Source organism: Amblyomma maculatum, chromosome 6 (genome assembly GCF_055883805.1).
Source record: "Amblyomma maculatum isolate TAMU_Amacu chromosome 6, ASM5588380v1, whole genome shotgun sequence".
In the NCBI taxonomy this organism is placed as follows: domain Eukaryota; kingdom Metazoa; phylum Arthropoda; class Arachnida; order Ixodida; family Ixodidae; genus Amblyomma; species Amblyomma maculatum.
Genome location: NC_139349.1, coordinates 174,968,473 through 174,990,772, shown reverse-complemented (window position 1 = coordinate 174,990,772; position 22,300 = coordinate 174,968,473). Strand labels below are relative to the sequence as shown.

General features: G+C 47.7%; 1 pseudogene; it reads right to left on the bottom strand.

Moving 5' to 3' along the window:
- Positions 1–361: 361 nt before the first annotated feature.
- LOC146187446 (uncharacterized) lies at positions 362–1,164 on the bottom strand (annotated as a pseudogene).
- Positions 1,165–22,300: the final 21,136 nt, after the last annotated feature.

Sequence of the window (22,300 nt, the reverse complement as noted above, 5' to 3'; positions counted from 1 at the left end):
TAAATTAATTTGATAGCTGGAATTCCGACAAATTTATCTTCAATGACACACCACTACCTCCACCATCCATCCGATTCAAGTAGAAATGAGTGTATCCTGGAAGCACGAAATGCTCCGAGTCGTCTGTGTACCATGTCTCGGTGAACATAATTATTTCAAAATTTACGCCACAAGAATCCAAAAGTAGCATTACCTCTTCCCTCTTTGGTCACAGAGACCTCGCGTTTAGATGGAAACATTTAAGCCATTTACTTGCCTTCATGTGTTTTACGATATTTACAAGTTCTTCTGGGGCAATACTGTCGTTAGCCATGATTCACCAACACTCTGACGTATTTATGGCCGAAGTGAAAGGCCTCATTCAGATGTCAGGGATAATTTTATCAATGTCACTCTCACGCTGAATTAGCACAGTGGAAGACGTGTCAGTGCGTCGCGCGAAAATAGATCCATTCTTTATCCATACATATTTCCACTCACACTCTCGCTTTCGTGCAATGGTCGCTCCAAGCAGTTTTTTCATAAATCGACAAAGGTGCTCATTTACGTAGATTGGTGACCCATGTAACGCGTCTTGTTGCTCATCCTCGGATGATGAAGCCAAACCCAGTACTGCATTGGTCAACCTTTTCTTTCGCAATTTTTCCAACACCGGATCACGCTTTTCTCGTCTAAGAAACTGTACGATTAGATTCGTCTGTTTCTTGTCTTTAGTGAGTACTCTGTGACACATATCAATGTCAGTACTTGCTATCGGCTCATCTATCGCCTCGCCTATCATTTTCAGAATGACGGGAAGGCTCTCTTTGGTTCTTGCAGAACACCTTTGATTTCCAGATTCTTGTTTCGCGAGTACTGTTCCGCTTTTACAAGGTTGGTTTGACATTCCTGTAGGCCTTGTTCAAGAGTGCTCACTCTCTGCCGAAACGCCTCATTTTATTTCTTCAGAGCGGTATTTTCAGCGGCAGTAGTTGCTGCCTGACGATTTGCCTTATCAAAGCTTTTGCTGGTAAATTCCATGCTTTTCTTAATCTCTTCCAATTCGGTACGAACACTGCGTTCTTCTGTACGCATGTTCCTGTCAATCGCGTCTTTAAATGCTTTGAATTCGGTCTTAAGCTCTTCCTTGAGATCCTGAAAAAGCTTTACCAACTCTTTTCTCATGATGAAATCAACGCAGCATGCTCAGAACAACCAACTACGCAGTCTTTCTTTCTGGCAGCAGTGACAGCGAAAACCAAACATCCACAAAAGTGTACAGGCGAAAATAAAAAAGTTGTAACCTGAAATGTGTAGAAGATGCGGTTAGGTACAGCAGATACCGCTGTCACCACTGCCAATGCCGCTTCCAAGTAATGCGTTGAATATATCTGTGCAGAAATGACCACGCGGTGAAGCCAGCACGTGACCTGTCTTGCTGACGAGATGCGCAGAGCAGCTCCAATGCAGAGAGATGTGCGGCTCCTGCCTGGTGATTTCTGCTCAGGTCGGTGACGGCCTACGATAAGGGTAGATTCACGGAAGGCGCATTTGTGATCTCCACGGCCACCGACGATCCGGGCTTTGTAGGTCGGCACTCTGCAATGTGCAGAAGATGCGGTTAGGTATACAGCAGATATCGCTGTCACCACTGCCAATACAGTGACGAATATACCCACATCAGGGCAAAGGCTTCGCTCATATCGCTCCAATTAACCCTGTTCTGTGTCTGCTGTGTCCATCTTATCACTCTGGTCCGTTCACCTCACATTCTTCCGTCCTCCGTTTCGCTTGCGTTCATTTGAAATCCAGTCTGGCATACCCTTAATTAAAGAGCTGGTTGTTCTCTTGACTTCTCATTACATGTCGACCAAAATGTCATTACTCGAGTTTGTTCTCTGATCCGCCTGCACGCTTCTTATCTGTTAACCTACCTACCATATTCCATTCTATAGCGTTCTGTGTTGTCCTCAGTTAGTGGAACCTTTTACGTTAGACTGCACATTTCTGTCTTGGATGTGAATACTGTAAGTTGCAGGTGTTGTATACTTTCTTCTTGAGGATGCTGGTAGCTGCCTTTCATGATCTGAGAATATGCTTGCCATATACACTCTACCCAGATTCTCATAGTAATTCCTCTTCGTAGTCCTGACCTGCTGCCATTCCTTGTCCTTAGCAGACATATTCCCTTATCAATTGCAGCGCATCGCTACCTATATTAAATTGTTGCTCGTTTCCGAAGTTGTTGAGCATTACCTCCGCATATTAATTATATTCTGCTTATTAATTTTAAGACCACCCGCCGTGCTTTATGTTATTCATCATTATTTGCAATTCTTGCCCAGAGTTACATAGCAAGGCAAATGCCATCAGCAAATTGCATATTGCTGAAGTATTCTCCGCAACAACCCTGCTCCCGATTTCCCACCCAGATGTCACGTACTACTTCGTCTAAGCAAGATAGAACGAGAGGAAGAAGACGGTTTATACGGTATGAAAGAGCACTGAACAAGGGTAAATGCTTGCAATGTCGAAGGCAGGTAATTGTTTTTTTAGGCACCTAGCTTTAGTGAGCCTTGAACAGCCGAGCAGTTTGATGACGTTCGCAACTCGGGCGGTAACACAAGCTCGCTACTCAGGGCACAAGTTCTTTGATAAAAAAAAAAAAAAAAAAAACACAGAAACGCTTGCAAGCGACCACGAACATTCTCCTTACAAGCAGGTTCTGCGAATTCATGCGCAGAGTCAAAACAACGTGAAGCAGAGCGGCAGCTCAATTTAGAGTGCGCATCCACAACGTTCGGCCTGGCCCGAGGGATGAGAATGCGTGAATTCTTCGCATAAAAGTGCAGTGATCAGTACAGGTAGGGCATACAAGCGTCCCGCTTCCCTGTTAGCCCAACCTGACCAAAGTAGACTGGAATACATGAAGCGAAAATATTTTCTCTGGAGCCTATGCTGTCGTTTCTTATTGTTCCTAAGTACTATGTCTACTTTCTCTCGCCTTATGGTGTGCGTTACCTCAAATAAGTTTTTTTTTGTTTTCGGTGTCTTTTTAATCTGTACCTCCATTAGCATGCGCTTCTGGCCGACGACTATTAAGATTAACGCGTTATGAGCACTTGAGATGAGGTTGATTTCTGCTCATTACAATCCCAGTTATCGCAAAATATAGAAAATGCGGGCGGTAGATCAAAGCTTCAGCATGCATGCACTCTTTTTCTAACGCGGCTGGACATTGCTACTGCCCCTAGGCACGGAAAAAGTCCTATTGCCCTGACGGGACCGTTCTGAATTGGTAAACAGCTTTCCAAACGCGCGTGCGTCCAATGAACGCATTTCTAAAAGCGTGCGCTAGTGTTCACTTTATGCGATAACAAAAGACAACACGTCAGCGAATGACATCCCCCTTAAAAATGTTCATGCGTTATTTAAAGGCTGCAACACTGAAAGCAAAGACACGTAAGATGATTAATTCGTCAGCAAGACGAAATTCTCCTACCTCAGCCTTGTTCTACATCCGTAAAACCATACCCGATGGCAGACACCGCGGCAGGCAAAAATCATTCCCTTCCTTTTTGAATTAGTAATATCCTTATACTAGCTACCACTATTGTTATACAGTTGAATCCCGCTATAACGAAATTCACGGTGCACGAAAAAAAAAATTCGTTCTCGCGGAACTTCGTTATCGCAAAAACTTGACGTGAAACGCAGAAAGAATTGCCCAAGCAGCAGCAAAGGCGTTTAATGCCAAAAATCTGTAAGCTTGGTTTGCTTACGCTTCACGGCGAGCAACGCCGTCACGCGATTTTCGCACTCGGTCAGCAAACCCATTGCAACATCGTCGTCTCGGACAGCAACGAAATTCCTGATGACATCAAAAGCGTCCATCACCTGTACGGCGGTTGCCGCAGCCGGCGCTTCCTGTACGTCGTCGTCTTCTTCATCGGAAGAGTCCTTATCATTCCGGGCAGCTTTTATGATCTGCTCATCACTCACATCTTCGTGAACAACAACACAAGCGTCAGCGCCGATGTATTCGTCGAGCTCGAGATTAGGCGGCACGGTTCCTATTTCTCCCAGCGTTTTCCAGGCGGCCGCGATCCCCGGAGCCGGTGACGCCTCTTCGTCGTCGTCTGTAACGCCTGGTGTTAGGCCAGCAGAGTGTACAGGTCGACCTTCGGCAAATCCGGCGTGCCTGAAACAGTTCACAATTACTGAGCGCCCCAGTGTGCTCCAGGCAGCAGACATAATCTGCAGTGCCACGTACAAGTCCACCTTCGTGTCTCGGCCGGTTTCAGTGCTAAAAAGCAGCCGCTGAATTAACCTCCCGCGGTAAGCGCGCTTCAGGCTAAGAATCACGCCCTGATCGAGAGGCTGTAAGACAGACGTGCAATTGGGAGGGAAAAACCTCAGCTCCGTGTTAGTGAGCTTGACTTCGTCGGAGTGATGCGCTGAACAATTGTCCAAAAGCAAGCAAACTTTACGGCCCTGCCGCTTCATGTCGCGGTCGCATGTCATCATCCACTCGGTGAAAATAGCGCGGGTCATCTATGACTTGTTGTTCGCCTTGTACTGCACAGGTAGGCTACGAGTTCCCTTAAAACAGCGTGGCTTGGCACTTTTGCCTATGACTAACGGCGGACGCTTGTCCGAGCCATCCATGTTTGTGCAAAGCAGCACTGTGATGCGTTTTTTGCTGTGTTTGCCGCCGTGACAGCGCTGCCCCTTGAAGTCGAGCGTCCTAGCCGGCAACATCTCTTAGAATAGCCCGGTCTCGTCGGCGTTGTAAATGTCTGCAGGCGCGAAGTTGCTTAAAATTCCGGCCATGTTACTCGCCTTCCAAGCAGCTGCTCCGTCCACGTCTGCTGACATTGACTCGCCGCACAACACTTTTCCAACGATGTTATGGCGGGCCTTGAAACGGTTTAGCCAGCCAATGCTGGCTTTAAAATCATCAATGCCAAGTAGGCATGCATAGTTCAAGGCTTTCTGCTGGACGATGCTTCCGGACAGGGGGACGTTGCTGGCTCGTGCTTCCACAAACCACGCATGCACTGCTTTGTCCAACTCTTCATGGAGGGGCCGCGTCACCTTTTTGTGCTTCGAGGATGTGCCTGAAGCAAGTGCCATTCTCACGCTGTCCTTATTGCCTAGAATCGTTGACAGCGAACTTGCAGGAATTCCGAAGTCTTCAGCAATTGCCGCTTTCTTCCTTCCGCTTTCTGCTTGGGCGATTATTTGAGCTTTTTGCTCAAGGGAAAGAGTTTTGCGTTTTTTCACTTGCGTTGCCATCGTGTCCTGCGGATGAAAACTCGTCGTTGTCGAAGAGAAAGGCAGCGAGTGAACAACGCGACCACGACACAAAGCCAAAACGGCGGAACTGCAATCACGTGATTTCATGCTTAATGTGGCTTTGGATTTGACTTGGACTTCTCGCCAATAAAACTAGTTTCGGTTTCGATTTTGAACGCGAAAATTTCGTTGAAGCGGAAACGCTCTGCAAAAATGGTTCGTTGTGCAGAGAAATTTAAGCCATTAATTCTTATAGGATACTCGCGGGGAATAAAAAATTATTCGTTGTCGCGGAAATTTCGTTGTGGCGGTATTCGTTGTGGCGGGATTCAACTGTACGTTTATTTTTCGACTGAGGATGCGAAGTAGGTACCCTAGTAGCTGCGAACATGTAAACCAACTCTGGAATTTGACTTCTTTTATTTATATGGGTAGAGGTATTAGTGCTTATGTTTTTATTATATCACAGCTGTCGAAATGTGGCGGCTGGGCTTAAAAACCGGAACTCGTTTTAATGCAAAAGCATTATATGCCTCATTAGCACGAAAGCCGCCCGCACTTGACCACTTAGAGCATAAAATTAGAATGACATTACTACCCGGTGCACGATGTCATAGCGCATGTAAAATGATATGAATATCTGTGAATGACCAAAGGTGACATTCCATGACCTGGTAAGACATCACTTATAACCACGTCGTCACTCATAACTCGTAGTCATAATGAAACTTAACATCGCTCAGCAGTTTACAATGTACCGTACAGTAAGGTGTGAATGAACCTGTACAAACATTATACACAGTCACATATGATTAGGTCAAAATGACAAATGACTGTTAGTCATATCTGGTAGCATGACGTAGCACTTTAGCATGATGCAAGGCGTTGAGTCTGTAAAACATTACCTACTCATGACTGATAGTCATAACCATGACTTATGGCCCACAGTAATAATGTAACGTAGCATGAGCCAGCACTTTACAATGTAGTCTGCTGTAATATGTGAAGCATGTATAAATATTATAGTCATGGTTCAGAGGTATATTACTCGTGACTTGCAGTTACATTGCAAGGTAGCATGACTAAGAATTTTACAGCATATTGCAAAGTGTGGAGTCTGCAAAACCATTATCTGCAATCATGACTGATAGTAATCAGGATTCATCACATGCTAGATAGCATGACTCCGCAATTAAAATAGCCTACTGTAACGTGCAAAATCTAGTACAATCATGACTCATAGTCACAGGCATGAGTATTTTTATTAGTTACAATTAACTGTTTGGGCAGTTATCGACGAAGGCCGCCAATGAGCATACTGCAATCATACTTGATATAAGATACCCCGTGATATTACTTGGTGTAGCCAAAAGTACCAATGGTAATCACAATTAACTAATTAATGGCTAATAACTAAGACCCGAAATTAGCGCACTGGAATATACCTCATAAACGCTATCCTGTGATATATGGCTTGACGTAACTTAACGATCAAGCATTAACAATAGTTAACAGTTCTTAATTAAAGCCGGCAATTAGTGTACTGCAACATACTGTCTATAAGCTGTCCAATGATATATAACTTCATGCTATAGTCTGAGGTTCAATATTTAACCAAATTAATTGCATAACAACAAATAACAAAGACCGGCAATTAGTGCATTGCGATCGTGAAACATACAAGTTATTCTGTGATATATGACTTGACATTGTAGCCTTAAGTTAAAGTGTTAATCATAATTATCTAATTAACGGCAATTATCAAGACTGATAATTAGTGTATTGCAATCGTAATGGATATAAGCTCTGCTGTGATATATGACTTGATGTAGCCATAACTTTAAGTGTTAATCACAATTTTCTAATTAACGGTCACTAGCTAATATTAACGAAAGTTTAAATGTAATAACCATTAACGAGCTAACAGTTCTTAAATAAACCGGCAATTGTAGTGGAAATGTGCTCTGTGTAAGCTACCCAATGATATATACCTTTTATTTATTTATTTATTTATTTATTTATTTATTTATTTATTTATTTATTCATTTATTTATTTATTTATTTATTTATTTATTTATTTATTTATTTATTTATTTATTTATTTATTTATTTATTTATTTATTATACCCTCAGGGCAAAGCATTACAGAGGGGAGTGGGAAAGTACATAAAAACACTGAAAAATGTGAAACATGAACAGAACGCAACAAATCGCTAAAACAAAAGAAAAAATCATTACAAGTAAATAATACAATATTAAGCATTAGAAACGGTAACAGCAGAACGAAACAGAACAGGATCAGTAATTGCCGCAACTGAAGAAGGAAGGTGGTTACAGTCATATGATGTACGAGGTATAAAAGAGTCCAAAAACGTTTTAGTTCTGCAGATGGTGATGCCTACTTTATGTGTGTGATCGGTTCGAGGTGAAATGTATGAAGGGGGAACGAGCAGCTCACGGCGAATCAATTCGGGATGAAGCATTTTGTGAAAAAGACACAGACGTGTAGTTTTGCGTCGTGATGCAAGTGAAGTTAAGCCCAAGTTACGTTTCATGATGGTTACGCTTGATGTGCGCAGGTAGTCAGAGAGGATAAAACGAGCTGATTTGTGTTGTGTCATTTCCAGTATGTCGATCAAACGTTTAGTACCAGGATCCCAGACTGCTGACGCGTATTCCAGCTGTGAGCGGACGAGTGTGGTGTATAAAAGAAGTTTGATGTTTGCTGGGGTTGCGTGAAAGTTACGTCTCAAATAACCGAGCATGCGATTAGCTTTGTTATTGAGGTACTCTATGTGTGTGAACCAACTGAGATCGGAAGTAATATGAATTCCGAGATACTTCTATGTTGTAACAGGTCCAAGAAAGACATCATTAAGGGAACAGTGGGGCAGATCATTATTAACACGAGCAATGCGCATAAGTTTGCACTTTTTAGGATTGAGTGTCATGTGCAAAGTTTTACACCAGGATGAGATAGTGTTAAGGTCAGTTTGAATCAAGTGCTGGTCTCTGTCGTTTGTTATTTCCCGAAAAAGAACGCAGTCGTCAGCAAACAGATGCACAGAAGAGGAGATATTTTTGGATAAGTCGTTTATAAAGATAAGAAAGAGCAGAGGCCCCAAGACAGTGCCCTGGGGAACACCGGAAAGAACAGGGTGAATGGTGGAATTAACGTCGTTAACTGCAACGAACTGCTGACGGTGCGTAAGAAAATACTCCAGCCATTTTAGAATGTTAGTATCTAATCCTATCGTGCGCAGTTTTAGCAACAAGATACTATAGTCTGAAGTTAAATATTTAATGAGTTATTAAAATCGGCAATTAAAAAAGACCGGCAATTAGTGATTTGCCATCGTGCAATACCAGGTATTCTATGATATGACATGACATTGTAGTCATAAGTTCAACTGTTAATCACAATTATCTAACGGCGACTAACTAAAATTGGCTAAAGTTCGAATATTATTCACAATAATTGGTTAAAAATTCTTAACGAAAACCGCAATTAGTGCAGTGCAAATATGCTCTGCATAAGCTATCCAATGATATATGACTTAATGCTGTAATCTGACGTTAAATATTTAATCACAGTTCATTGAATAACGGTAATTAACAAAGACAGGCATTTAGTGTATTGCAATGGTGATGGATACAGGCTATCCTGTGATATATGACTTGACGTTCTAGATTAAAGTTCAAGTGGTAACACAATTATCTAATAAACGGTGAATAACTAACATTATAACTAAAGTTGAAATGTTAATCACCATTAACTAGTTAACAGTTTATAACTAAACCGGCAGTTAGTGTAGTGCGAACGTGCTCTGTATAAGCTATCTAATGATATCACTTGATGCTATAGTCTAAGTTAAACTTGTAATCATAGATAATTAAATAACGGCAATTAAAAAATGCCGGCAATCAGTGTATTGCAATCGTACTATATATAAGCTATCCTCTGATATATGACTTGGCGTTGTAGCCTAAAGTTCAAGTGATAATCACAATTATCTAATTAATGGTGGTTAACTAAAATTAACTAAAGGAGAGTTCAAATGTTAATCTCAATTAAGTAGTTAACAGCTGTTAAATAAATCAGCATTTGTGTAGTGCAAACATGCTCTGTATAAGCTATCCAATGATATGTGACTTCATGCTATAGTCACATGTTCAATTTTTAATCACCGTTCATTAACGAATGCTAAGTAATTAACAATTGCAAATAGTCAAGCGCAATTATAGTCGATGGAAGGTATCCAAAAATATATTACTTGATATCAATCAATCAATCAATCAATCAATGTGTTTTATTTTTCCAGAAAACAAGCTGGATATGGTCTCCTGGGTTAAAAGCTCCTCAAGAAGCTTGACTAAGGCCCAAGAGACCACTAGGTGGCAGTAGCATACAAAAAGAAAACACAGCAGCAGGATATAGCACCAACAATCGTTATATAGTTGGTTGATAAACAGTCTAAAACATGATATTTACATTGGACATTAAAAAGAAAGACAAAAATCAAACAATTTACTAATTACATCCTAAAATTGTAAACACGAAACAGTTCAAAACACGAAATTCACATCCTGGATGGCAAAAGAAAAAGAATATAGTGAAACAAATTCAGTAGCTTCAACTTCAAAAATGAGTTGTTCGATCTAAAAAAAAAATAAAAAAACAGCAAACAGGAATTTTATTGCTCTAAAAACAAAGACCTAAGCTCTTTTCGATTGGGAATTACTATGTGCAGAAATTTGTTCAGTATTGCTAGTAGATTGTGAGCCAAAGATTGGAGCTTGTAAAATGTACGGAATCGTAGAATTTCCCATACATCCAGATTTCTGGTGGGTATATTAGTATTTCGGCGCTGTAAGCTTGCCAGTGATGCCATGTGGTTTGTAATATCAGGAGAGGAAAAATAGTATGTTTTTAGCAATCGGAATTCTACAGATACAATTTCATATAACCGAAAGGCATTTCTTGTACTGGAAATATATTCCACATTTCCAATGTGGCGAATTATTCGTTTTTGTATCATGAAAAGCCTGTTTAAATTACCTTTTGTTGTTGTACGCCAAACTAAGGTGCCGTAAAATAAATAGCAAGCAAACAAAGCTTGATAGATTAAGATTTTTGTTTTCACAGGTAGTACGCTGCAATAGCGTGATAAAACTTCAGTTATCGAAGATAATTTCTTGCTTAGGTAACCAATGTGAGTGTCCCAGCTTAGGTTGGACGAAAAATGTTCTCCAAGAATTTTATGGTCGTGAACAATTTCTATTTCTTGGTGATCGAGCTGAAAGGAAATGTTAGCTGGCACTTTCTTATTCCTTGCGCAAAAAATAATTGCTTTTGTTTTGCAAGCATTAATTTTAAGTCGATTTTGTCGTGACCATCTTGACAATTTTTCCAATACCTCGTTGGACTTCAGTACTAAATCATTGATGTTAAAACCAGAAATTAACAAAGTGCTATCATCGACATATATAATAAATTCTATTGTCTTGTCTATACTTTCAATGTCATTAATAAATGCATTAAATAAAAGCGGGCCTAGTACGCTGTCCTCCGGGACGCCATATTTCACTGGGAGAAGCGATGAGTTATATCGGTGTATGTTTAAAACTGAGCTCTACTTTTAAGGTAGAGAGTATTAGGTCTGAGCATCGCCCACGAATTCCATATGTTTCAAACCTTTGGATTAGAATTTGGTGGTCGAGGCCGTCAAAAGCTTTACTGAAGTCCGCGAAAAGAGCTACTGTGAACTTGCTATCGTCTATATTTTGCGAAATGTGTTCCTTTAACGTTAACAGGGCCATCTCCGTGGACTTGCCTTTTATAAACCCAAATTGCGCGGTAGTTATAACTTTATGGATTTCGAAAAACTTGGTTACTCTGAGAGATACTCTGAGATATTCAGAGTTTTCTCTAGTGCTTTGTAAAAAACTGGAAGGATAGATATTGGTCGTTAATTAGTTGGCAAGTTTCTATTGCCTCCCTTAAAAATTACTGAGACTTTGGCAATCTTCATTGCATCAGGAAAAAATTGCCGATTTCATTACTAAGTTAAATATATGGACAAGTGCAGGCGCAATTATACTTAATACGTGCTTTATGGGCTTAATTTGGAGGTTATCTGCATCTAAAGCTTTGCTGTTTGGCAAGGCCATCACTATATTAAAAATTTCAGAGTCATCTGTAGGCTTAAGGAAATTACTATCACTGACGCTATTGTATTATATTAATTCTTCCGAGGGATTGTTTCCGCAAAGTTCATTTTTATGGTTACGGCGCTAGGCTACTGTTCCCAAGGATGCAGGATTGAATCCCGGCCTCGGCGGCCGCTTTTCGGTGGAGGCGAAAAGCAAGGCGCCTGTGTAGTATGCGATGTCACTGCACGTTAAAGAACCCCAGGTAGTAAAAAAATCCGGAGTCCTCCACTACGGCGTCTCTCATAGCCTGAGCCGCTTTGGGACGTTAAACCACACAAACCAAACCAATTAACTAATGAACTATTGTACCTACAATAATTTTATTGCTATTATACTAGACATAAGCTTTCAATTTATGTAGCAGTTGTGGTATTGTAGTTAGAATAAAACAATTACACAGCAGCCGTGGACACTTTATCTAAACATTAGGCACAAGACGCTCATCACATTGAAACAACGCGTCGGCTAACGATATTTTCTACTAAGGAATGCCATTTTTGCTTAATTACCAAGCTGTGATCTCCACGAAAATGCACGTAATGTTCCTTATCAGTTAACTCGGCCAGTGTCACCTCTTAGCTCACTCTGGTTCTACATATACAAAGCGTGCAACTCCTAAGCTGGGGACCAAAAAGGCGGCCCAGCAAGCTTGACGGCCGTTTTTGGCCAAAATCGGCAACCCTGGCTGGAGATGTCACCACCCTAAGCCGAGCGCCGCGGCGAAACATGTAGGCTCCCTAGATAACAAAGTTGACAATTGACAGCCGTGTGGTGCGGACGCGTGTTCCATCGCTCCTCCGATTGCACGTGGCTACCGGAAACGGACGGACTGGCGACAGTGGGAGCTTCCGAAACCGTCAAATAGATGAGTTATTTCTTTTATTAACTTTATTTCGTTTTCAGCTAGTTATGTTAGGTGCAGCCTAAAGAATAGATTTTAGCTCTTTGTCCAAGCAGCCTGGTCTTTCGTGCCGGCAGCTAGGTTTTCTCGGCGTTCATTCTTTAACTATTTTGTTTAGATAACTATTCCTTTTTCTAGGCTATTGGCATTCGCAGAATTTATTTTAACGCGTGTTTGCTAGTCGTTTTTGTGTCTTCCTTTTGCATTTTGTAGATTCTGAGAATTCGCAGTAGAAATAGTTTAGTTGGCACATGCTTAAGATGTGCAATCACACGAAGGTAAAGTGTACTCAGTGTGAGGCGTAGGTTAATCTCAAGGAAACGCGTTTTGACTCTGTAGATGAAGCGGAAGGCAGTGACTTTTTGTGTCGGTGTTGCGTGCTGAGTGCGCGCCTAGATAGATTTGAACGAGAAAAGGGCAGTTTATTGTCTCTTGTGGATGATTTAGAAAATGAAGTTGCTTTATTAAGGGCAGAAAATCATAAACTGCTAGGACAGCTTCCTCAAATTGAAAACAAATGGCCGACTTTGTCCTTAGAAACAACGAGGACGGACATTGCAGTGCGTTCCACGTGGCTGGGACCAGCACTGGCATGGAAGGCAATAAGCAAAGTAGGTCAGGCGGACTTTGTCCTTGGAAACAACGAGGACGAATGTTCCAGTGCGGGCCACGTGGCTGGGACCAGCACTGGGATAGAAGGCATAAGCAAAGTAGGTCAGGCGGATCCGAACCGACAGGGCTATTCAGAAGCAGCTATTAAGAAGTCGGAAAAAAAAGTAAGAAGTAAGGAATAATAAAAATCCCAGAGAGGACACAGATAACCGAATGCAGGAGCCAACAGTTGGGAGAGGGAGAGAGAATGCCCAGGCGCTTATCGCCGGGGATTCTAACATTAGCAGGTGCAAGCGAGCTATCATGAAACATGTAAAAGGTGATAAGCGAGTGTTAGTTGGAACCTTCCCAGGGATGACAATGAAGGCAGTGCTAAAAGAGAGTAAAAATAGGTTGTTGAAAAATTCCGCAGAGCGCAATATGGTGATAGTAGCCGCGGGGCTAAACGATGTCCTAAATGGTGAGGCTGCAGGAGTGGTGGAAAGTTTAGCTAAGGGAGTAGACGATATCAGGGAGACAACACAGCAAGCGCAGATAGTTGTATGCACAGTACCAGAGATGCTAGGATCGAACAGAAAGCTGGAAAAGGACGTGGTGACAGTTAATCAGGACATAAGAAAGTTAAGCCTGGAGAAGCGTTTCGAAGTGGCTGAGATAAACAGGAAGGTGCATAAAGCAGGTTTTGGTAGGGGTTTTCAGCGAGATGGCATTCATTTTAACAGAAGGGTTGGAGCAGAGATCGGCTGGCTGTAGCTTTTTTTAGGGGGTCCGCGAGGGCTCCGTGCACAAAGGTAGAAGTGAAGCAGCAGAAAGCGTAATAAAGGAGGCTGAGCCCCAACGAATGGCAAGGAGGTGAAAAAAGAGCGAAATGGCTAGATATAGAACAACAGTTGAAAGAGGACAAAATAGGTGTGTACACTCTATGCGAGTCTCATCTCAGGGATCTAGAAGATCCGCTGTTTATAGAAGGCTACGGCTGGGAAGGGTGCACCAGAACGAGAACGGAAAGAAAGGGTGGAGGGGTAGGTATGTTGATACACCAGGGAACAAATTGGCAACGCATTAAATCATCTTGTAAAGAACATATCTGGGTATCAGGAACAATTGCCGTCATAACGACATGGCTAGGGGTAGTTTATTTAGGAACAGGACACCAATGCAGGCAAGAAAACAAGAATCCCTTTGAATGTCTCAGTGACGATATGAGCCAGTTTGGAGACGGGGCCGCTATTATTCTGCTGGGGGACATGAACGGCCACATCGACGATCTGGATGGATACACGGATTGTAACGGGAAGCTAATGCTAGATTTCTGTGAGCGACACCACCTAGTTAGAGTAAATAGAAACAAAAATTTGGAGGACGCTTAAGCTTCGCCTTCAAGAGTGGAACGCGATAGCTTTATTACATCGCAGAGGACGCTTTCCCAGCAGAAGCGCTACGGCGCAGCGATCACGTCAGAGGCGTCCGGCATCAGACGCTGCACCTAGCAATCGCGCTGTGAGCGGAAAGAGGAGCCGTGTCGCCTAAACACCACTGGTCGAGTGAAGCACGCTGGATGTTGGAAGGGGAGAGAGCGAGAAAACATTAAACGCAAGGGTATTGGGGCATCCTCGCACCGGTACCCGCGCGGCCCTAAGGGGAGAAGCGGGTGAGCGAAGATAGTGATCTAAAGAAAGGAAAGAAGCTTGATTTTACAACCCGTGAGGGTGCACGGCGAAACGTCAGGAGTCAGTGGCGCGCCACGTGTCGGGGCAGCGCCGCACATGGAAGTTGCTTTTTATTTATGAAGTGCATGCCGGGATTTATCGCTCACGGCCAACGACGCTGACGACACCTGCTTTTCTGCGACACGAGCTCCTTAACGCTACCGCGTTAAAATGCGAAAGATAAATCACATGGGAATTCCGCAACAGGCAGACGACCATTGACTACTGTCTAATGTCGCAGGGAATTTATAGGAAGGTCACAAAAACGGAAATAGACGAAGAAGGGGAGTGTAGTCTTGAAATGATCATAAACGTGTTAGTCTACAGATGGGGCCCTTGATGAAAAGAGAAATGGAACTTAGACAAAACGTAAATGCAAAATTAAACGACGATCAAATAGCGCAGATAGCAGCAGACATCGAGGAAGCAATGGAGAAAAGTCCCGTGAAGACTGGGATTATGAATAGGTAGGTCTACTCATAAGGAGAAAAATTAAGGAGGTTAAAGTAGCAAACCGCTGGAATGGAAAGAGGAAGCCACGGAGCTGGTGGAATAAGAAAATCAGGGAAGCCATTGAACAACGACGGGCTGCTTCAAGGGAACACCCAGAGGCAAAGAAAGCACAGGTATCTCTGGAGGAAATCGACCAAAAATGGGAATCATATTGCCCCGCAGGGATGGTGGAGTGGTAAGACGCCCAACTACTGTGCCGAAGCACCCGGGTTAGAGCACGACCTCGGCGGCTGCGTTTCGGTGGAGGCGAAACGAAGAGGCGTCCGTGTGCTGTGCGATGTCAGCGCACGTTAAAGATCCCCAGGTGGTCGAAATTACTCCGTAGCCCTCCACTACGGCTCCTCTTTCTCTCTTTCCACTTTAACTCCCACCTTCCTCCCTTCCCTTACGGTGCGGTTCAGGTATCCACAAAAACAAGCGTGACAGATACTGCGCCTTTCCTTTCCTATGAACCAATTATTATTATTATTATCGACAAAAGAAACGATGTACAGGCCCTCGTGGGAGAAAGGTGTTTCTGATGCGTCGTAGCGGACGTATGATGCATAAGCGCCGTTGAAATATTTTCTTTTGGCGGATTGGAGCAGTGCATCATCAGATATTCATGATCAGCGGGCTGCCTTCAGCACTCGGCATCGCCAGGAACCTCCAGCGAGCGTGTGAGTGACTTTATTTTCGGCGTTGAACCTGTTGGACTCTTCGTAAAGCGCGACAAGTGCTAACCCTAACAGCCGTGGAGACGCAGGGTAGCGACCACGGATGCGCGGCGTGGCGTTCGCGGAAAGCTGAGAAGCGTTCACTCAAAGCCAGCCTGTAGCGTCGCCAATGGAGCCTTCCCGGGACGTCACGCAGCAGGGCTCGCAAAAGCAAGGCTGAGATCACCACAGCCAGGAGAGCCCTGAGCGCGTGCCGCCTGGCGATCGAGAATGTTCCGATCTTCTTCAGCAGTTCCTTGTCGCTGCACAACGGAAGATGCTGGCCACCGTCAGCGGAGGCCGCCAAGAACGCACTCCGCTCTTTGCACTCGCCCGACATCCCGTCCGCTATCGTCACGCGAGACGGGCTCAGTGTATGCGCCCTCGATCAAGCCTCGCGCGGCGCACCAGAAACCGGAAAGGCACTACCAGACACTGTAGTTCCTACTTCAGTGCACAACATGGCGTCCCAAGACGAAGACGCAGGTTCCGCAATGGATACGTCCGTGTTGCGCAAGAGGCGGCGTTCGCCCGGCCCCAGAAGAAGCGACACTGACAGTCTGGAGGCAGCAGGTGGCAAGAAGGAGGCCCACCGGCCCCCTGATTCTGGCTCCGTCTCCCGCTTTACCCCACCGGAGGGAATTGCAGTCCCAGTGGAAGCAGCTCCAGTCATGGGCATATCCAGTATCCAGCCTGCTGGAGTGATGCCTTTGGTGCAGCAGGAGCGCCCGGCAGCCTCCAGCACGTGCTCCACGACGGAGACCAGCACAAAACGGCAGCTGCCGAGCACGTGTGTCCAGGCAGCAGTGGAACCCACCAACCTGGTACCTTGGACAATCAAGACAACCAAGGCCCAGCGGCGCCGTCAGGCGGCCCTCCGTAGGGCTGCGTCTGCTATGGTGGCCCCCACCGCGCTGCCACACAAGACGGTGCTTTTCAGTCCTGCAGTCCGGGGTACTGGGTTCACCAAATAAGGCTGGGACCTGGCGGAGGAGCTTCATTCACGTCCTGTCGTGCTAGCAGTGTGCGTGAACACGCGTCGCAACGTAGTGGCCGTGGACGTGGCCGACGAGGGCAATTTCAATGCCCTCTTGGCCACAACGGTCATCTGTGGCCTGCCCGTGCGGGCCAAAGAACCAGCCCCGCTCAACGAGTGCAGTGGGCTGGGATGTGCTGTCGACACCCGCCGCACGGCCGAACAGCTCCTTGCAGCGGTGGACTCTGCTGTGACAGTGAAAGCGGCCTCATTGGACGGCAGCACCCTGAGGCTCAGGTTCGCTGCTACTGCCCCGCCGCCACATATATCCATCCACGGCCGGGTCCTGCAGGTCCGACCGTGTCGTCCTCGCCCGCTACAGTGTGCTAGGTGTTCAAGCCTGGCCCATGCAACCGAAGCCTGTCGCGCCATGGAGCGTTATGCTCGTTGCGGCGGACCACATCCAAGTGCGGAATGCGCCAGAGCCAAGCCGCGGTGCTCTAACTGTGGAGGCCGCCATGCTGCCACAAATCCAGTCTGCCCCGCGTGGCAGAGAGAGAGGCATGTGGCCACCAACCTCGCGAAGTCAGAAGTGCCCCTCTCCCGGCGGGCTGTTCGCGGGGTTGTCTGTGAGGGAACCATTCCTTCGGGTGGCCAGCAGCACCAGCGTGCTCCCAGCTATGCGCAAATGGCCTCCCGCGGCGCGCACCAGCGCCCGCCCCAGCAGCCCCGACAGGACAGGGCCAGTTACAGAGACCACGCCAGCAGCAGGGGCGTCAGCAGCGGCCATGGCAGCAGCACCCCGGGGGCTCCCAGACCCCAGCTCGCACCGCACAACCCATTTTCGGTGCGGGCAACATCCACACCACCTCTCCGGACGAGCGAGACAAAAAGATCGAGCAGCTGATGGCTGCAATTCGCGTCCTCGCCAGGTATATCCCAGGGGACTCTCCCGACAGGCGCGTCTGCTTAGAAGCAGCAAGCGCCTCCTTACAGGATGTCCAACATCATGGCTAGTCGCCGGACACCTCCCCGAATTCCTTCTATCCTGCAGTGGAACGTACGTTCTCTTGCCGCGCGCTATTCAGAGCTGTGCTTCCGAGTGTCTAACGAGTCTCCTGAGGTTGTAGCGCTGCAGGAAACGTACGTTCGTGCACAAGAGGGGGAGCCTCAAATGCGGCTACCCGGCTACGTCGGATACCACTCCCCGACAACCTGTGAGGAGGTGACCTGTGTGACCTGTGCTGCAGTGCCGTGCAGTGATCCCCAACACGAACCAGGGAAATCTCGATGTGCAGTTTATGTGTGGCGCGATGTCCAACATGTCCTCGTTGACTCGGCGGCGGCGACGAGTGATGTGCAGGAGTGTGTTGTTACAGTCCGCATATGTGGTGTGGACACGTCTGTGGCTAGTGTTTACGTGCACACAGCTGTACAGTGGAATGTCCAGTGGTTCAGTGCAGTCTCTTCGTGTTGTGCCTCCCGACAAATCATCCTTGGAGATTTCAACGCCCATCATTGTGCGTGGGGCAGTGCCCGAAACACCGCGCGAGGAGACGACCTACACGCCATGGCAACACAGCTGGGACTCACACCGCTGAACACCGGTGAGCCCACCTTCCGGCGACGCGGCACACCCGGCTCCTGCATAGACGTTGCGTTCGCGTCCAGTGGCATCGAGGCGACCCGGCATCGTGCACCATCACTCTGGGGCTTTGATCACTTCTCCATCCTCATTGAGCCCACTGCCAAGGAAACTCGCGCCAAGTGCACTTACTCCATTGTCAACTGGACCCGCTTCCTCGGCGAAGTAGAAGCCGCAGCTACGTCCGGCGCGGATTTCTTCTCCAGTCTCGTCCGTAGCGCGTTCGCAGCCACTCGCCGCGTAGAGGTCCGGGCAGAGCAACCAATGCCCGACAACAAGCTGCTCGACCTGAGACAAAAACGCGACAAAGCTGAGCGACGAGCACGGCGGATGGACCGACAAACTGACTGGACAGTATACAATCGGCTGGACGCGGCAGCGAGGCGACATTCCAACAAACTTTACCGCCGGCAGTGGGCATCGCTCTGCAGGAAGATGGAGGAGGACTGTAGCTCGCGGTGGCTCTTTACCATCCTGCGACGCATCACAACGCCACAAGCGAACCCGCAGCCGCTGGCCGCTCTCGCCATCTCTAGCGGCCTCATCTCGAGCGGCCTTAGCTACGACGAGCTAGCTGAGCGGTTTGCGTACCGCTTTGCGCCGCAAAGCCCCGCGAACGCAGGCAGCCAAACTTCACCTGCGAGCCCCGGAGACAGCGCCAGCGCTCCTACGCCTGGTGGCCCTTATCATGCCCCCTTCACAGTGACGGAGCTCAACAGTGCGTTACAGCGCTGCCACCGTCGCTCGGCGCCAGGGCCGGATGGGGTGACTTACCAGATGCTGCGCAACCTGGATGCAGATCAACGGCTGGTTCTCCTGCAACAGATCAGCCCAGTGTGGGAACGCGGGGCCCTCCCGGAGGACTGGCGCACGGCAGTCGTCTGCCTCATCCTCAAGCCAGGACGCCCACCAACCCAGCTCGCAGGATACCTTCCAGTGGCGTTAACTTGTGCGGCTCGTAAGCTCATGGAACACATGGCTTTACATCGCCTTAACGAGCAGGCTACGACGGCGGATTTGTTTGATGAGCGGCAGACGGGCTTTCGCGGAATGCGGCGCACTGCCGATTCCATCTCCGATGTTGTCAGCGCGCTCGAGCACGCGAATACAGTCAGGCAAGTTGCGTTGCTTCTACTGCTGGACGTGTCGAGCGCTCCCATTCTCGCGACGCTTGAGAAGGCTGGCGTGGGCGGACGCTTGCTACAATACGTTCGGAGCTTTTTCCAGGCACGCTCCTTGCGCGTTCGCGTGGGGGGTGCTCTCTCGGCGCCTCGCCCGGTCGGGCTAGGCGTACCGCAGGGCTCTGTCCTGCCACCTTTTCTGTTCAATGTGGTGATGTCGGTGGTGCCGGGCTGCCTGCCTGCAGGCGGCCGGCATCATGTGTACATCTCCATATACGCAGATGATATTGCTCTGTGGTGCCTGAGACCGCTCGGCAAGACAGAACGGGTGCGCGCGTGCCTGCAGGGAGCTCTGACGGCGGTGAGCGACTATTTGCGCGGCCTAGGTCTCACGCTCAGCGAGGACTAGTCCGTCGCAATGGCCTGTGTTCCGAGCTCGCGCAAGCGACCACCGCCGCTCACACTGGACGGGACCCTCCTGCCGTGGCGACGTTTGGTGCGGTACCTGGGGTTGGACATAGACCAGCGCCTTTCCTTCTGACCCGCGGCGATCAAGGCCTGCATGCAGATGAAGAGAACCGCCGCCGCCGTACACAGGCTCACTGCTCGAGGCCAGGGCATCTCCCAGCAAGCTGCGCTACGGCTATACAACTCCGCGGCTGTGGGGGCAGTACCCTATGCGCTACCGCTGGTCGCATACTGGAAGAAGCGGGAGGTCGAGCATCGCAAGGCGCTCCGCATTTGCCTCAGCCTTCCTCAGAACTCTCAATGAGCAGCTACTTTGGCCGAGGCAGGTACGTGGCCTTTACAGCTTCAGGCCACGCGGCGGGCGCTCCGACACATCGATCGCCTACAGCGCGCAGAGGGCGGCGGCCCACTACTAAATCGGTTGCGACATCATCGCTACTCGCGCATGGGAGCGGCGCTGCTGAGTATGAGCAGCTCACCAATGCAACGCCCCCCTACGACCTCTTCTCGCCCTGGCCCGCTGCTACGGAGGTTCAGCGAGAGATTGTCGGAATCGCGGGGAAACGCACCACACCGCTCAGTGCAGTGCAGCAGCTGACCAGAGCCGTCATCTACGAGGAACTCCAACACCACCTCCTCGTTTACACCGACGGCTCCGTGGCCAGAGATAGTTGCTCGTTAGCAGCGGCGGCTACCATCTCCGCCCTGCAACTGCACAGACAGCTACACCTGTCATTCCTGGGTTCATCCACCACGGCGGAGCTGCTGGGCCTATGCCTAGGCCTGGATCTACTGCTTGAACTGACTCTGCCGCCACCCAGGTGTGCCGTGCTATGTGACTCCCGCGCTGCCCTCAGCCGCCTTCGAACCACTGGCCGGGGAACTCCGCTACTGTGTCAGACTCGCGTGCATCTCGAGCGCTTGGCGGAGCGCGGCTGCGCTATACGGGCACAGTGGATACCCGGCCACTGCGGCATAGAGGGCAACGAACGTGCCGACGAGCTCGCAACCGCAGCTCATGAACTCCCTCCTAGCGACGAGCAACTCACTGTGGAGGCGTTCGTGCGGTAATCAACGCCCACCTCCGGACGCAGCACCCCGACCCATGCACGCATCGCATCGCAAGAGGTGAGCATATTCGCAGTGTCAGCGGCCGCTCGCTGACTCGGCTGTAAGGCGCAATGATCCTCCGTGCACGCATTGGATGTGTGTGGCCTGGGGAACGACGGGTGCGCCACGGACTTTCCGCCAGTGACGTATGTGACGACTGTGGCGCGGTAGAAACCCTCGAACATCTTCTACTGCGCTGCACCGCGCTAGCCGAACCACGACGTGAGTTGCTGGCGGCTTACAGAGCGCAGGGGTAATCCCAGACAGCGTAACTGTGCTCCTGTGGCCGCCGGGCAATGCGCGCATCCGCGAGCGAGCACACGTGAGCAAGTGTGAATATATCGAACAGGCGGGCTTTACGACCCGCCTATTTCACCTAGCCAGATAGTGCGCGCAGTGATCGTACGCTCCGAGTGTGCTATTCCGCACGATAACGGCCGATCGCCCCACGTCCGCAGTCATTGTTTTGCACAGTCTGCACGGGCGGGCATCGTGGGACAAGCGCCTTTGTCCCGTCTTCTTTCTTGTGGTGTGTTTATTTCGGCGCAGTTTTTCACAGTACAAATATGAACCAACTAGCCCAAGAAACGGTATTAATGCAGTAAACAGTTACATGGACTCAAGAGATATTGCGGAGGCCCGCCAGATGTGTCGAGTTAGTCCTAAGACATTTGCGGTTGGGCCTCAAGCAAACTACTGTATATTGTGCCATAGTGCATATATTTATTTTTATTTTTACCTATCCTTTTTTTTCCTATCACCTCTTTGATTTTCGCTATCTTTTCCTCGCTATCCCTTTATTTCCGCCACCCCAGTTAAGGTGCTTCAGATATTAGGTCGCAGATACCGGGGCTCGCAAACATCTTTTCTTTCCTTTTGTATATACAATAAATAACCACTACCACCACCACCACAGGCCCTCGTCCAAAGCAAAATAAAGAAGTCCACCGATCGCTGGATGGCTGACATACACGATGCCTCTAGAGGCGGAGCAAGAAAATTCTGGAACCATATAAGCTGGCTAGGTAAAAAGAATCAAAGAAAATAGGACCGGATTCAA